Source organism: Rutidosis leptorrhynchoides, chromosome 7 (assembly GCF_046630445.1).
Source record: "Rutidosis leptorrhynchoides isolate AG116_Rl617_1_P2 chromosome 7, CSIRO_AGI_Rlap_v1, whole genome shotgun sequence".
In the NCBI taxonomy this organism is placed as follows: Eukaryota; Viridiplantae; Streptophyta; class Magnoliopsida; order Asterales; family Asteraceae; genus Rutidosis; species Rutidosis leptorrhynchoides.
In genome coordinates, this window is record NC_092339.1 from 378,393,299 (window position 1) to 378,409,313 (window position 16,015).

Here is a 16,015-nt window from a genome sequence, read left to right on the forward strand (position 1 = left end):
AATGAATCTGATATAGATAATATAGATAAGATAGAGTCACGGGTAAATATCAATCTCAATAATAGATATCACGGGTATTAACTGTATAGTCACGGGTATAGATATATCATGGGTGTAATATTAAATAAACACGGGTTATAAATTTTTGTAGTCACGGGTTTAATAGTAAGGAAATATAGATATAATATATAGTCAAGGGTAATTAACAATGGCATTTACGGGTATCCCTAAAATATATATATTAGATATTTATTAGATTTTTATCCGTTATCTAAAACCCAATGTATTTTGCCTTAACATGTTTCTGTGATTGATAAATTTTATATTTAAAAAAAAATACATCTATGTATATTGTTCGAAACCTTTTATATTTAATTCCAGTCAATTATTAAGATTATGTTTAAATATCACTATAATATTTAAATTATATGATAGAGTAATTATAATGTTTATAAGTCATGTATTACGTAAATTATGGGAGTAGTTGGCAAGTGGGTTACGAATTTTTATATCCATTATATAATATAAAATATTATAATAATAAACTGAATTATTAGTTTGAATTATTAAACTGAATTATTAATTTGAATTATTAATTCATTTATTAGTTTGAATTATTAGTGTATAAAACTATATATCTAGAAACGTTCGTATAATACGCGTATAAATACTTGTTGAATTAAAATATAAGTATCATCATCTTATTTAATTAAAATGATTTTCAAAACTCAATTGTTATATAACCTAATTATTAACGAGCTTATAGCTCAGTGGTACCCGATGCCTTTGATCCCTGGGCCCACAGTGGGGGAAGCTTTGATCCGAAGAAAGGCGCAAGTTCGATTCTCAGTCTGGGCGCCCCGCATGGAATTATTTCTCCCTCCGGGGGGAAATTTGTGAAGTGTTTCGGGGGTCTAGCTAGCTGGGGTAAAAATCGCCTTGCCGTCACTGTGGTACCTGGGAGGAGGTACTTTGCCGGCACAGGTCTCTTTCGAGGTGGGATTGGTGAGTGCTACGGCACACAGGGTTAGCGTGTCCCTGCCAACTTACACGTTTTGATCCGAAAATTAATAATCATACATTTTGTTGTCTTAAAATATTTTTTTTTTCGTTTTCACTAACCGTAGTGTTTTCAATAAAAAAGTAACCAATATTAATAGTAGTATATTATTAAAAAAAATACATATAAAATTGTAGATTTTAAGTAACGGTTGTTATGTTTTTTTAACGAAAAGTTAACGGAAAAAGTCGGGTTATTACATAGTGTTAGCAAAATAACAAATTAAAATAATTACAATAACATGTTTAATCCATATTAAACTTATACTTATTTTCATATTTTTATCAATTCTACAATTTTTCAAATAAGCATATATGAAAATGTATACAAAGTTCATAAGCATTCAACTCAAATAACATGTTAAAATAACCATTACTAGCAATTAAACAAGTTTCAAATGGCATTTATATCAAAATAATCAAGTTCATGAATTTTAGACTTAAAAAGTCCACTTTGATGCTTAAAAATCATGTTTAGGATCAATGTTTGGATCATTTAACAACCTAAACATGTTACACTACTTAATTTAGCACTAATTCATAACAAAAATCGGTCATAACCTGTTTATATCAAAAAGCCCCAAATTGCTCAAGAACACAAACTCTAGATTTCTAAAATTTTTGAAGTTTAAGGCTTCAAATCATGACAAATAGCATCAATCTAGGCTATACAGGCATAATATATTAACAATTTAACTCTAATTATACTAGAAATCATCAAAATTAAATTAGGTAAAAATTTGCTCAAGAACACTAAAATTCGAATTTAAGGAGTTTAGGGGTAGAATCGTTACCTTCTTTGAAAAACTTCTGAACAAACGCATGATTAGAGCGGATTATAGCAAGAAAATTGGTGAATTTTGGTGAAGAATTGCGAATTTTTGAGGGTGTTTGGGAGAGTTTTCGTGTATGTGTGTGTTGAAGTGGGAAGACAGAGAGCAGCTCGCTGTTTTTTGTTTATGTCCAGATTTTTACTTCCATGCTATCGCATGGTTATTTTGTGCAAACCCCATGCGATCGCATGGGGTCTATTTTTTTTTTTTTTTTAATAAAAACCTTTATCTTGTAAAACACTTGATTAACTTAATTTTAAAAATTTGTTTCTTTTTAGAATGAGGGCGTTTCGGTACGTTGACCTAGTTCGCCCCTCGACAAAATTTAAAATTTGTCATTTTAAAGCGATTGTTTTAAAAGCAAAGATTTTTGAGTTTTTTTTTTAATGTTTTTGGCATACTTTAAATCAATAAGATTAAAAATAATGATAACAAAATTTCTCGCCCCGCCCTTGGGTAAAGCAATTTCGGTTCAACGACCTAATCTTCAACTTACGACGAATTTTAAAAATCATATTTTTAACTTAATGAAATAAAGTACATTTTTGTTTTTAAATTCACACCAAACTTAAATTTAAAATGCATAAAATTAAAAATTCATATAAATATCATTAATATTTTTATACATTAACTAGCTTAAGACCCACGAATTCGCGGGTTTATTTATGAACGAATTAAAAATTGATTTGATAAAATAATTATATTTTATATAGCATTTGTTAGGATGTTAACAAACCAAAACAGTTTCAATAGTAAAGTTGAATTACTAATAACAAAGCAAAAAAGTTATAAGCTTCACAAAATAACTCATAAGTGGAAACCATATACTGAAAAAAAGTTTTATTTTGCAATTAGTTTTCTCGATCGAGTTTCCCAAAGATTACTTTATAATTTAATATTTTAACATGTTAACGAATTATATATAAAGCGAAAGCTGTTTGTTCTTATAATTTAGAATGTTAGAATGGTAAAAACAATTGCCTCTTTAGCATATGTTATGAATATGAATATTATTATAACATATGGTTTTATTACATGATGAATCTTTAACAATTTGCTTGGATTGTTACCACAATTGCCATATATCTTGAACTTTTTAAAATAGTTTAAGATCTGTAAAATTTGTGGATCTTTTTCATGTCTCAATTTGAATAAAACATTTTCAATAAAAATTATTTGTTAAGAATTGGAAGTTAGATTACAATTGAGAAAATACATTACGTGCCACGTGTGGCAGCCCGTGTATCCTGGTCTCCTTGGTTGTTTTTGCTTGTTTCCTAGCTCGTAACTTTGTTTCCGGGTCGTAACTTGTTTTTCATCGTTTTTGTTCTAGATTTTTCGTTTTAAGCCCATTTTCTTCCATTCTTCTTACATTGCCTTCGTAATTACTTAATCTATAAAATAGAGCAAATAAATGCCTAATATAGAAGTCTGAAAGAATCTTTAACTACGTACGCGGTAAAATAAAAGAAGTAAATAGACTTCGAAAGTACTTTACAATAAATATGATAAACAACTACATGACGTAGTTAAATTAAATGGTCAAGCCCCTCATAAATTACTAAATGCTATCTCTCATGCACATTAGTTTCATTTGTAACTCAAAGTCTAACTATAAAAGCAATAAAGTCTACAAAGCTAAAAGGCAAGCTTCTTACATTTGGAATTAATTATGTTACCTTCTTAAGTTTCAAAGCAAGTTGCACACAGTAGTATTAACACAAAATACAATATTTAACATTCATAAATCACTGTATTTTTTCTCTACTTTCTCAAATCACTTGAAAAGGACAATGTACCACAAAAGGAAAAGAAATTTAAACTTATACACTAAACAATTATCTTAAGGGGTTTAAATTGCAAGTTATATGGAAACAAAACTTATTATTTCCAAATTGCATAGTTAGGTAACGCAATTAGAATGGTCACTTTAAAATACTAATATGCTAGGTGCAACGAATAAAAAAAAAAAAAAACATGACATAATGAAACGACAATGTAAAAAGAACAAAACTGCATAAAGTTGGCATAAATAAATCTATGTAAAAAAACGAACTCTGATTTTGAATTGTGAATTTGAACACAAAACATCGAAGACCTCTCTCGGGACAAACTCTGCAATAAGAAGATGCAAGCCCACATTCAAGTAAACAAAACTTGAAGCAGTACAACACATCACATGATCTAACTAACAAAGATAAAAAAAAAAAACTAATAGTGATTACCACAACAAATTCATATCTGAAAGACACGATTAGTGTTTTCTTGAGTGTTATGAACCCGTGCATTGCACCGCTTATTATTAATGGCCATATATAATAAGTTTTGAGTTTCTCGAAGTGTTATTTTTGTGAATTACCCTGTATCAACTACTCCTATGCAACATGTATGATATCCATTAGGTTCTTCTATAGTTGAACTCCGAGTTTTAAAAGTAGTCCATTACGTTTGCGTAATATTATTGCATTAATAGATCGACCGCCCATAAATCACTACAAGAAAAAAGAGCTTTAGTAACGAGGGCTTTTTGGTCACTAACCACACAAAAATGGTCACTAAATCAAATTAGTGACCAAAATAAATTGGTCACTCTTCGTCACTATAGGTCCGTCACAAAATTTAGTTAGAGACCAAAATATGAAGTAGGTCACTATAGTGAGGTCACTAATATTAGTGACCAAAAAAAGTAGTCACTCTCACTTATCATTAGTGACGAAAAAAATGGTCACATTATTGTTGTTAATGACCATAAACATGGTCACAATTTAGAGACCTAAATGTGGTCACATATTAGAGACTCAAAAGTGGTCACTATTTTTCTATTAGAGACCAAAAATGATCACAAATGTTAATAAAACATCTTTTATTATGCTATGATTGTTATTGCATTCAATTAAACCTCAACTATATATTAAACAAAATCAAAGTGTTTTCGGAATGTAACAACGTACAAACAACTAAAGTCAAATGTCAAATTCGTTTACTTACAAATTGTGCTGGAAACAACTAAAGTCATTGAATTACATAATCTAGACATAAAATGTTCTACTTATTTCAGTCAGTTTCTTCGGAAGTGATCTTTTCTGCAACATTAGCCGTTCTTTTTCTCGAACAACCTTTTGTAAAGCTTCTGAAACTCGGATTTCTTCTTTTGACCAAGAAAATAGTTGTTCTTCCTCCTCCTACAAAAACAGTATTTGGATCAGTTCATAGTTTAACAAGACATGTAGCATCATTGTAATTAAAACAATGTATACCTTTAGATTCACTCCTCTGACAGCAGTTACATCATTAAGTTTCTCAATACTTTTGATCTGAATATGCTTTGCTTCAGACTGATATGTGCATAAAATTTCATGAAAGAAAGACCAAGTTAGATAATAGTTGAAGAAAACTTTAAGACAATAAAAGCCAAACTACCTTAATGAAGAAACGGGTGCTTCCAACGGCTTTTTCTGACCAACAGTTGCCTTTTTCGGGGGAGTCTTTGCATTACTTCTGAGAACCAATGAAGAGTTTACAGCAGCCTAGATGTATTTTAGAGATTAAACATTTACAAATTTAACAAATAATTCAGAAAATAATCAAATAAAAAGAACTGCTAAAACGAGTCATATTACGTTTGAGTTGTGCACTTAATTGATAATACAAGATGAAACCGAACCTAAAATGCTACCCTTATATCTCTAGTTAATGAGAGGTGTGAAAGCTTACCTTCATTTCAACATAAGTTGATCTTGAGTACCCTGGATACAAGACCAAAAAACTAAATTAAAAAACAAAAATCTCAGAAGATGAGATATTGAAAAACTGGTAAAACACTAAAACAACAAGGGATTCATCATGAGTTTTAAATTCTCTAATAATGCAGTTTAAAGTCTCCTTTTCCCTGCAACCATAAGGAGGACTCGTGATAAAAGAATCCAATATTTACCATGTAAACTATTATAGTAATTGAAGTACATATGTGGTTGAACTATGTGATTGATGTATGATGTCACATACATATTTATGGCAACAAATGAGTGACATGGTAATGCAATACATTGGCATTGTCTTATATTTATTTGGTACCTAATACTTTATCAACTAAAGACAATAAGATTTCGAGTTGCTTACTCGTCGATGGAGTTGTAGAATTCTTCGATAGGTGGGTTCAAATATGAGTAGGTGGTTGCGGTTCCTGAAAGTTGTGGTTGATCTGCAAGGCCAATGAACTTAAAAAAATGTGAAATCTGTTTCTTGTAAAACTTGTTGTAATGGTAGATATAAAGAATATGAGTAATGAGTAGTGTTGTGTGCCTCCAAATTTTTTGACATAAAATGAACTTACAGCTATTATAATCGGTTTTTACGTAGACCTGTACACTTTCGTATCGAATTTTTTAGCAGGGTCATTCCATTGTGCCAACTCAATCACATTGTCACTACATCCGATCAACAAACTGAAGTTAGTAAGGCTTCGTATATTGAAATTAAGTGAATGGTAATCCTCTCTCTCTCTCTCAACAAAGAAATAAAACCCTAAACTAAATCTAGTCGCCGCCATCCGTTTCTCTCCTCCGGCCGTCGGTTTTCGCCGGCGGTCCGGAGGACCTCCCTCATCCTTCGTTTTTTCTATTCACTGTTCTCCCTTCGTTTTATTTCGCTATCTTCATTCGTTTTAGGTGTTTCAATTCGAGTGTATTAAGGTTGAGTTGTTGAGGTGTTGAGGTGGATCTGCCGGATCTTTCCTCGTCGCTTTTTCGGCGTAGATCTACAGGTGTCATGCAATTAGTATTATGTGGGTCTTTACGATTTATCGGAGGTTCGCGGCTGCCGGCAGTTTCGCTTCCTTTCTCCGCCGCCGGCGGGTTCGGTTTTCTCTTGCTCCATCGCCTTCCTTCTGCTATTGACTTCAGGTATTGTCGTTGTTTAGGTTCGTGGTTGTGGATTTCGAGGTTGTGGGTTTCGTGGTTGTGGGTTTTGATTCGTGGGTGCGTGGGTGTTGATTTGTGGGTTCGTGGTTGTCCTTTCGTGATTGTCGATTCGTGATTGTTAGTTATGCGTACGAAGTTTGAATACTTCGATCGATCTATTAGGTACCGGTGTTGGTCTCGTGATTTCTAGTCGGTGGACCCCAATATTGGAGGTCTTGGATGGGTGGTTTCATTTGCAGGTATCCCCGTATCTTGATCCTCTGTCGTGATTATTGTTGGGTTCCCTTGGTTCGTCACGTGGTGTTCAATCTATTGAATGGTTTTTTCTTTGTTAATCGTATTTACATAATACATTATCACCACTCGGTTTGAATGTGTGATCGGATCTTTGATTTAGATTATCGTGGGTTTTTCGGGTCGTTGTAAGTGTGCTCTGCTTTCATGATTTAAATTGGGTGCTTGCCCTTAAGTGGTATTGTGATATGTTTTGGTTAACAAGGGGTTTCCTTAGATTGTTGGCCCGTTCATTTGTAGTAACTTTTTGTTAGAATTCGTGTTCGAGTTAGTTTTAGAATCGTTGATGTTGTATGTTTTTTATTTAGCTTGTTGTGTGCTAGTCGTTTCGTGAGTCATTGCATTGTAGAAGGTTTGGTGGAGGTCGTGTTATATGTAATTCGCTTTGCAATCCTAGCATCTTGCTAGTTTTTATCAATTTAATATAATTATTATTGCCTTTCAAAAAAAAAAAAAAAAAATAACAAACTGAAGTTCGTATAGTCATTTCTATATTTTTTTTCATGGTATGCTATGATGAGGGTATCGAATGTTATTATAAATCTTACTTTATAATGGCAATATGAATGGTACAAATCATAAAACTGTGTAGGTGAATAGTATGAATGTTTTACATTACCTGTCAGGACTTAGCCTGTTGGATATCTATCTTGCAGCTGATCATATGGTTTGAATCTGAAATAGTGTTTAAGAAAAACTGTGGCTAGTATATTTTCAAACCCTATGTTTTACCGAACTTGACTGGTGTAAGCTTTGGCACAACTCTTTGCCATTAGTGAGGTGTCTTGAGGATAAATGCCAAAACCTTACAAGCAAAATCAAAACAAACCACATCCAAAACAACATCAGCATAAACTTTTATAATTAGAAAAGAAGTATTACCAAAAAGTAGCAAACTTGTATCCCTTTCTTGCAAACATATTGCCACTACAAAAGTTTCAAGAACTTTTCATGTCAAACATTAGGAATCCTAATGATTGTAAGCTCAACGTATAATATTAATAAGGTACATACAAGAGATTTTACTAAAGGCAATGTAATAAGAATAGTACATTCCATAGATTGACTTAAGAACTATCTATAACTAACAAACCAGTTTAAGTAACACAACTGCTAACGGCAATACTACTTTTATGCAAACCATTGGTGATTTAAGGATAGTACCTTACTTAGAATTAGTCTTGCCCTTGGAGAAATGTGTTTTAGATTATATTTTAGCAGACACATTACTTTTTTAAGCTAGTTGGGGATGCTTATTTTGAGCGCAAGTTTCAAGCCCCAAACACTTCATATAATGCAATTCAACTCCAAACACCGTAATATTTCGAGGAACATTTTCGAAGGTATCACAGGAACAGCTCAAACAACATACACAACAAACTAATTCATCGTCTACGATTAACATTGATACAATTAGTCAATTACATCTATGCCAAACCTTCTTAGAGAAAGTAAACCATAACTTCATCATCAACCTTTCCCTCAAATTAGACAATACAACTTAGTTTACTTTACTTTAATTAAATATGCAGATCATAAATTAATAGCACAATAAGAATTTCAACTCGATCTGGTCTACTTAGTCACCAATTTAACCAATATCTTTGAACTACCTATTAATCACAACATACAGAAAAACAGGATGACGAATTGAATTAATCAAGTAATGTACCATTACGATATGTATATACACATATATGTATCTATATGTATATAATGGAGTAAACAGACTAACCGATAGTGATCTGGAATAATGAAATAGCCACGAACGTGCCAATTTTCATTCCTTTAAGTGCGAGGCCGTCTAATTGAAAGCTGGCACTGTCTTCATGCGTTGTAACGGAATCCGTGTGTAAGGCGGTGCAGTGTTAATTTACTGAAATCTGGAACTGTTGATTCAAGTAACCTAATATATATTGGAATCATGAAGTGTGTGGAGGTGGAAGTGTGTGGCGGTGATGTTGTTGATTCACCGGAGCTCAACAAACTTTTTGGAATAGGACCTCTAGGGTTTACAATTGGGGAATTTTAATTTTGTTCACAAAAGGTGAAGCTGTACGTGCTTATGTTTTTACTCGTATACACATCTATACGTAGTATAGTTTATTACTCCGTATTTAAGAGTGTTACTACGGAGTAATACTCAACACTTAAAAAGCGTGAATTTCCTTCGGGATTAATATCATAAAATATGTACTGACTTTTCACAATCACATTTAAGTTAAAAAATGCTATTCCGTATTTCGTATTTTAATATCTCTGAGAACTTTATACAAACTAATTTGTTTACACACTTCAAAATGAGATCAAAATTTATACTTTGAAAATAAAGAGGATGTATATGTATATTTTCAATACTAAATATATATTATGTTATTGTATAACTTAAAAATTAGAGAGTTTTTATAGTTATGTGTAAAATTCCAAATTGAGAGCACTATTTTTTGGTATGTACTTCGATAAATTAGTGACCACATTTTCGTCTCTATTGTGCACATATCTTTGTAACAACTATTTTTTGGTCACTAATACCGTATAGTGATCAAGATTTAGTGACAACTTTTTAATGGTAACTATATGACATTATTAGTGACCAAATAAAAAGTCGTCACTAAAAATTGGTCACTAATGACCTTTTTTCTTGTACAGAATATAAACATATAAAATTGCAAATGTGAGATACATTACAACTGCATCTGGCAGAAATTCTTTTAGGCTCAACAATTTTGACAAAACATTCTTACCAGAATAAACACTATGAAGATTCATTCACATATAAAGTACGTAGTAGTAATTTTGATCATTGCTTATTTTGACATTCAAACATTTATTTAAAGCTGTCTCAACATCAAAGTACTAACTACTAACTGTAGGCAACACATAAATTTATAGACATTAAAAAGTCTAATAACTAATTTAGTATATTCAATTTAAAAGTTTCATAATCGAAAAATAATGGCATATCAATAACTTGAAGTAAGATAATCCATATCTATATTCTTCAGAGCACCTCAAGGATGTTTGTTGACCATAGTAATAGCTATAAATCTGCGTAGACAACTTTACACCATGAATCTACAGGTACATAAGTAAACACAATTGAAAAGAGACATCAATATTATATAGCAATCCACATCCATAGCAATAATTTAATTAATAAAAGTTTAGATAGCCTTCTTAGTGGATTCTATTGATTCAAATAGATACAGATTAAAATCAATGCTGATTCATTTTTAAGATCTAATGCATATTGATCACTTACTCTGTCCTGATATTAGTTTAAATTATCATTCTAGAAATCCGAATTTCAATAGTAATAGGAGTATGTATATTGAACATCGTATAGTAAGGTTATAACAATCAGCTTTGTAATGGCCTCAAGTCAATACCGTGAATGAGACAAAAAGTCAAGGATCAAAAGTGGGATTCTCCACCCGCCAACATGTCCGATAACCCGAAACAAATTAATAACTCATTATCTATATAAAAACCAACCCACCAACCCAAATTGTCAAAATGATACTCGTTTGACCCGTTTGCCTAAACTGTATAGAGCAGGTTAGGTTCTATGTTCAAGGCTTTCATCATAATCATGACAAATTTATCTTTATGGTTACATACCATGTTGATCAATCCCTGAATTTAAACATAAAAACATATATGTAGTATATGTAGTATAGATGATGAACAACAAAAAAACAAAAATAGAAGAATAATTTTGAAAAGAAAAGTAATTGCTAAAAAAATGTAGTCAACACATACCATAGACGGAGATGTTCGTAACAGACATATAACGTAGTCAAACTGCACCAATTTATGCGATATTTAATAATCTAAAGAACATCTAACACGTACCATACACATCACGAACATCCAGAACCCTATCATAAGCCAAAGAACACATCCTCTTCAATCTCCCAAATCTTAAGATTTGTTATTCATTCTGTTACACTGTTACACTTTGACGTAGTATAGTCAAACTGCACCCATTTACAGTGTCCATATAAGCATTCATTATTAATTATTATATAATATAATATAAATTGCTTCATGGTTAAGTAAATTGTACCTTGTACCTGAAGTATATAACACGACTGCGATTCAGGACAAAAACAAAACTAAAGTAAGCATCATCACAATCAAATTGGGAATGTTAAACCTTGTACCTGAAACTCGAGCTTGAAAACCAAAAAAGTGGAAGATATTATTAGATTTCTTCCACTTGTATGATCCTTATCTCAGTATATAAGTTCACATATATCTGTATTCAGTACACAAATTTTTATGCCTGCAATTTATATGTTCATTACATGACCACTTTCTCCCTGTCAAAAGAAAGCGGCCATGCATCAATGTGGAGTTAATAAAGATCTATGACATAAACTACACACATAATACCACAGTGGTGTATAAATTATACACATAAAAATTTGCGGAGTTTTTGTAACGTACAAATCAAATATCGAATTGTTCTAGTAATATGATATTATATATATAGTACGGAGTATTTGTTAGGTTGTTTAGTAAAAGATATATTGAGAAACGATTTAAAATGAACTATATCTTTTTAGAAAATATAATCAGATAATTCATTTAGGATGAAGGTCTTCATCTTACCAATAATCATGTTACCTATATATAGTAATAATAACTAAATAACTTCTTAACAGTAGTATTATCATCATATTACCTACCTAATTGGTCATATGTGGTATGGGTACATACAGAAACAATCTCTTTAAAAAGCACTTAAATGTTACGGAGAAATAAGTAATTACATATAATTAACAAAAGAATATGAATTATAATGTAGATAACAAAGACGTAGTACATAAGTAAATGGGAAATTTTATATACACTTATATATGAACTTAGAATGAAATTTCAGTCATATTTTAAGGAATTTGTCGGTGCAGGAACGCGTTCAGTAGGATCCCTATGACCCTAAACTGATACCATATGATAGATCATCCAGGGTCTTTTTCAGTCGAGACAAAAGAACAGCGAGTAAAACTTGTAATACTAAGCATGTTATTGTGAAGTCATTCTATAGGCATGTATTTCAATAGGTTGGTCCCTAATTGGAAAATTACCATATACAAAAAAATATTATACCTTTCTTTCATTCTTTGTATAATTGTATGTCAATGGCATGAATGTAAATATCATAGAAATTCTTCGTCTTGATCAATCACACTGAATCCACATGTACCAATACTTTTTCCACCAATATCAACTTGCTTGATTCTATTTTAGGTCTGCAACAATATTTTTTAGGTACAGAAACATAAAAAATTTAGATTGCCAAAAAAAAAAAAAAATCTGTTTCAATCATTAGCCATCGTGTTGAAATTGAATTCCATTAGGACTTGCATCAAAGAACCCAAAAAAAAAAGTATTATAAACTTGTTGTAAATTCAAACATTCATATGAAAAGGAGGAGACCCAAAGATTACTTACATCGGAGGACCAATAGTTTTTCATCAAGAGTACGGACATTTAGGCTCTACCATAATGAACATGCTTTCACCAACCAAAAGATCCTACAAATCAAAAACATAGAGTATACAGTATCAGTTTCAAAGCAATATCACATATCACATTCATAGTACTTAACAATCAGTTTATATTTCCAAATATAGTAGTTTTGACTACCAAAGATTAAGTTTTTCAGAGTTAACATGGTACCTCTTTTGTACCAATCACTGGCAAGAACAGTGTGATCTCCGATTGTCGACTTAAATGCCACCGTAGCCTCCAACAGCCATGGTAACCTGTACACCCAACAAACTGCCAATTTATCAATATTCCCTACAAAAACTACAAAATCCAATTAGCATAATGACACAAATAACAATAAGAATGTGATATTCATGATTTTAAATACAAAGTAAACCTGTGGTTTAACACTCTATGAATAAATGCGACCATAAGTAAATTAGATTTTAGCTAAAAAAATCAGAGGCGCAATGATTGAGTATATGTTATAGCCTAAAACATACAAATATATAAAGCCCACCTCAAATCATGTGAACATTGCTGGTTCCTCTTCGATTCCAACTCGATCAATGCCAAATAACCTCAATGAAAACCCAGAAATCAAAATCCAAACAAACTGACCATATACTCTTTTTCTTTCCAGCCACTACACTATCTACATTCAATCACATGCCACAAAAGAATCAAGAGAAAATAACCCATTAATGTTACACATTAAACATGCAAAACTTAAATTTATAAATAAAACCAATTATTCAAATTGTAATTTAAATCAATAAAACAACATAATCATATTAATCAAAAAACAAAAGAAAATTTTAAAGATTAAGAGCTTAACAATATCAAAACAAACTCCCAGTTCTTCGAATTAAACAAAAATTAGTACTCAAGACAGAGTGATTAGTGCAACTGTTGATGATATCGATTCCATTTGTAGACCCTTTCTACAATTGAAAACGAAACACTGATGATACAACATCTCAGTTTGGAGTTGTACATCCACATGTATCACTGATTTAAAGAAACCAACTAATCCAAACACCTGAAAAATGACAATGATTAAAAAAATGAGAACATTAAATTTATAAGCACCTTTTAGCAATTGATTATCCAAATTCAGGTTTGAATATTCTGAAATCCTGTAATTTTGAGTTACTAAAAATAGTTGCACTAAATTCGACCACTTCTAAATTCGTCTAGTTCAAGCAATATTTCTCATACCCAATGAATACATATATAATCCAGTATATTCATACCCAATCGATACATATATAATCCAGTATAATTATATGTAAATATCATTCAATTGAGGTTCAATCAAAATAAGGTTCAATCAAGACATGTATTGAACCGTTCAATTGAATAATTACACAAAAAAAGACGATCGTAAAATATCAGATTTTAAAAGTTAGATATAGACAATTCAATTGAACCCTAGATGAAAAATTGAATTGTAAAATCTGAGATAAACAAAACTTTGATTCTGATTTAGTCATTGATGAATTAACAATACCTTGTTCATTGGAAATCAACCCGCAATCGTTGATTCATTGACGTGAATTGATTAGCAGTTGAAGATTCAACGTAGACGAAACCTTGATAGAGAGAGTCTTACCCTAATTCTTAGTTTGTGTGTGTCGACTGAATGATTTTTTTAGGGTTCTAAGCTTGAAGAAATTAGGGTTGTATGTTATTGAAGAGAGAACTCGACTGGAAATTAGGGTTGATGAGAATGGGGTGAAGTGCGTAAATGGCATGACCCCTATTCAGTTCAGATACTCCCGTAATTTTTATTGCATGAAGGGTATTATGGGAAGTCTTATGTGAATGCAATTAGTTATAAGGTTATAGGTTGATCCAATGGTTATTAAGCAAGGGCAATTGTAACACCCCAAATATTTAAGGTATTATTTTATGTAAAATTTTATTGCTAAGAAATTAATGGTAAAGGATATTTTATGTTAAATGGACGAAAGTTAATGTTGTTAGTTAAGTTTCAAGGGACTAAAGATGCAAGGTTATGATTTAGGACCTCCTTAACTATAGTTTACATGGGGAGGGTAGAAATTGCAATTATGCCATAGTTGTTTTAATAAAAGAAATTAGAAATGCTGGAAATTGATTATTATTCACAAAAAAATAATATACAGAGAGTGCTCCTGGGTTGTGTATGTCGACATTTGCAAGGGAAGAAGGAGGATCCATCATTTGTTGAAATTTAACTCATGCAAGCTTGAATTTGTGAAATCTAACACACCCTAATCACTTTAGCAAGCTCTAATCTTCCAATTTCATCTTCATTGTGCACAATTAGGGTTCTTAAAACTCTAAAAGACAAGGTATGGATTTTGTGTCTAATTATTGCTTGCATTGTATGCGAATGATGAGATTATGCTTAAGAAAGTTGCTATTTGTTAAATTGTGCACATTTGGATGAGTTAGTATGGATTTGTTGTTGATTTTGGAAGTAATTACATGTATGAACTTGCATTATAGATTTATGGCATGATTATGGTGAGAATGATGATGTTCTAGTTAGATTTCTAGTCATGCACACCAAGTGTTTGTTAAAATGCCTCAATGAGATGATTTTGTGTTCTAGCTAGAAATTTTGATGAAGGATGCTCATGTATGAACTTTTGTTATAGTCATAAGTTATAGAAATTGATAATTTGATAAGTTAATGGTGTTAGTAATGAAATTGAATTATTATGCACATTTGATGTTTAATGAAAGGATTAAAGGAAAAGTTGCATGATAAAGCTAAAAGTGATGAGTTAGTAATATACATGATTAAAATGTGATGTTTGATTGGTAACATGCTTGTTTTAGAAAAGATGAGTTCAAAGTTAGAAAGTATGAATGAATGTATGTTGTGATTAGGGGGTAAAGTGTAAGTGTAAGTATGAATGACGTAATGATTCAAGAAAGTTGTGATTTTGATTTAGTTATGTGATTAATGAGATTAGCTCATGTATAGGTGCTAATCAAGGAAAAGAAGTTACAAGTGACCAAGGAAATTCAATTAAGCAAGGTGAGTTTATAGGGGGTAATATGGGCGGGTCAAGAGTGGCTTAGTGTTCTCGGATTGCATCCGTGCAAGAGAGTAACGACTAAGTGCACTAGTTACGTAGCTTAGATAGAACTATTGGGTTAGCTCAATAGTTGTGTCTATGGATGATGCTTAGCTTAGGCAAGGTTATTACATTGCTAGTAATCTTGCCTATGGTTCATGTTAGCTTAGACACTTCGGGTGTCTATGTATGAGATGATGATAGCTTAGGCATATTTAGTATGTCTATGTTTAGCTTAGACATGATTACTAGGTTCGGCCTAGTAAGTCATGCCTATGGTATGAATGATCGGATCCGAAAGTATGCAAGCAATCTAAGGGTTGAAGGATAAGTGTTT

The 16,015-nt window shown here is 31.6% G+C and overlaps 2 long non-coding RNA genes across 7 annotated transcripts; both read right to left on the reverse strand.

Annotated features, from left to right (window-relative positions):
* Positions 1-4,774: 4,774 nt before the first annotated feature.
* On the reverse strand, positions 4,775-9,172 carry LOC139857749 (uncharacterized). Of its 3 annotated transcripts, none has more exons than XR_011762672.1 (8): positions 8,841-9,172; positions 7,725-7,910; positions 6,226-6,319; positions 6,012-6,093; positions 5,607-5,638; positions 5,313-5,390; positions 5,150-5,227; positions 4,775-5,074 (listed from the first exon to the last, which is right to left on the reverse strand). It is a non-coding gene; the product is annotated as an uncharacterized lncRNA (long non-coding RNA). The 3 variants fall into 3 exon arrangements; XR_011762671.1 differs by having other exon boundaries at positions 7,725-8,032; XR_011762673.1 differs by having other exon boundaries at positions 6,012-6,109; positions 7,725-8,032.
* Positions 9,173-9,980: 808 nt separating this feature from the next.
* On the reverse strand, positions 9,981-14,345 carry LOC139858067 (uncharacterized). Of its 4 annotated transcripts, none has more exons than XR_011762800.1 (8): positions 14,118-14,345; positions 13,125-13,259; positions 12,794-12,879; positions 12,566-12,648; positions 12,221-12,363; positions 11,175-11,283; positions 10,961-11,085; positions 9,981-10,153 (listed from the first exon to the last, which is right to left on the reverse strand). It is a non-coding gene; the product is annotated as an uncharacterized lncRNA (long non-coding RNA). The 4 variants fall into 4 exon arrangements; XR_011762802.1 differs by having other exon boundaries at positions 9,981-10,180; XR_011762801.1 differs by having other exon boundaries at positions 11,175-11,366.
* Positions 14,346-16,015: the final 1,670 nt, after the last annotated feature.